At 41.8% G+C, this 1,711-nt stretch overlaps 1 protein-coding gene and 1 non-coding gene across 3 annotated transcripts in view; one reads left to right on the top strand and one right to left on the bottom strand.

The window, feature by feature from the left end:
• Positions 1-1,711, bottom strand: part of eogt (EGF domain-specific O-linked N-acetylglucosamine (GlcNAc) transferase) — a 23,262-nt gene that overhangs the window by 12,118 nt on the left and 9,433 nt on the right. The gene's annotated exons all lie outside the window — the stretch shown is intronic.
• On the top strand, positions 253-324 carry trnae-cuc (transfer RNA glutamic acid (anticodon CUC)). Its single transcript has one exon. It is a non-coding gene; the product is annotated as a tRNA-Glu (tRNA).

The raw sequence follows: 1,711 nt of genomic DNA, 5'->3' as shown, positions 1-1,711 counted from the left end.
GTCAGAATATCTATTGAGTCAGTCTTTGTAGGAGGTTTTGTCTGTAACCATTTTTGTATGAACACAAAATGAATGCTTTTTCTCTATAGTTTCAGTTCTTTTCAAGTTCAAATCGCTACATTGAGATGGTCAACAGTAACATAACTGTAAGTCCTTTTAGGCTAATTAACTTAAACTTATCAAAGTGTATATAAGGACGCCCATAGGAGTTCATCCAAGTACAGCTGTACACTCATCTTGCTAGATATCAGCTCCCTGATGGTCTAGTGGCTAGGATTCGGCGCTCTCACCGCCGCGGCCCGGGTTCGATTCCCGGTCAGGGAAGGACTCTTTAGTTACTGAATAGTACAGGTCATTTATAAAAGCGAATATCATGAAGGTAGGTGCCAAAATATGCTGAAATTGAGTGTGTCTTGATTCAAAGAAAAGACAAAACTCAAAAAATCTCCCTAGCATGACCCAAAATCTGATCCTGGCCATATTTACAATGAGAAGTTTTGTTTGATTATTGGTTAGGATTTGGTGGTATCACCACCGTGGCTTAGGTTCAATTCCCAATCTGGTGGAAAATTTCATTGTGTCCATACTTTTAACATTCGTCACAATATCTATTGAGTCAGTCTTTGTAGGAGGTTTCGTCTGTAACCATTTTTGTATGAACACAAAATGAATGATTTTTCTCTATAGTTTCAGTTCTTTTCAAGTTCAAATCGCTACATTGAGATGGTCAACAGTAACATAACTGTAAGTCCTTTTAGGCTAATTAACTTAAACTTATCAAAGTATATAAGGACTCCCATAGGAGTTCATCCAAGTACAGCTGTACACTCATCTTGCTAGATATCAGCTCCCTGATGGTCTAGTGGCTAGGATTCGGCGCTCTCACCGCCGCGGCCCGGGTTGAATTCCTGTTCTCTATAGTTTCAGTTCCTAAAGGAGTTTTAAATCGAAAAAAAAAAACAAAAAAACTGGACTTGATTATTTGTCTGGGAAGACGTTTCACCTCTCATCCAAGAGGCTTCATCAGTTCATGTACGCATCTCACCAGGCTGGGACTGGTCCTACTTTCTGGTGTGGAGACCCAGGTATTTAACCTCTTGTGGGCGTTCACAAGGCTGATGATGTCACTGGTTCCGTTTTGTGCTCCAAGTGTCAATGACAGTCGACAGTCAGAGGTGCAAGCTTTTACTGAACAATTTAACTCATTGGACAAAAACATCAAGTTCACCAGAGAGGATGCCAAGGACAATAGTTTGCCTTTCTTAGATTGTGACGTCCACATGGAAAAGGACAGGAGCCTCCACATTGGGGTATACAGAAAACCCACGCATACGGACCAATATCTACTTTTCGACTCACACCACCTGGAACACAAGCTTGGTGTTATCAGAACCCTGCAACATAGAGCTGATAACGTGCCTACCAGCTCACAGGCCCAAGGGGCAGAACACAAGCACCTGAAGGTTGCCCTCACAACTTGTGGTTACCCTAGCTGGACCTTTGTGAAAACTGCAGCTACTTCCAGAAAGAAAACCAGCAAAGTGGTTGAGAAAGAAAAACTAAACAAGAGAAACAACATAGTCATTCCATATGTGTCTGGAGTATCAGAAAAACTCAGGAGGATCTTCAACAAACACCGTATCCCTGTGTATTTCAAACCCAGCAACACACTCAGACAGAGGTTGGTACACCCCAAAGACAGAACACCACA

Source organism: Seriola lalandi, unplaced genomic scaffold (assembly GCF_002814215.2).
Source record: "Seriola lalandi dorsalis isolate HSWRI2012SDOR001 ecotype SW California unplaced genomic scaffold, Sedor1 jcf7180002054864, whole genome shotgun sequence".
Lineage (NCBI taxonomy): Eukaryota > Metazoa > Chordata > Actinopteri > Carangiformes > Carangidae > Seriola > Seriola lalandi.
Note: the sequence above shows the minus strand (reverse complement) of the source record. Positions and strands in the feature narration are given on the sequence as shown.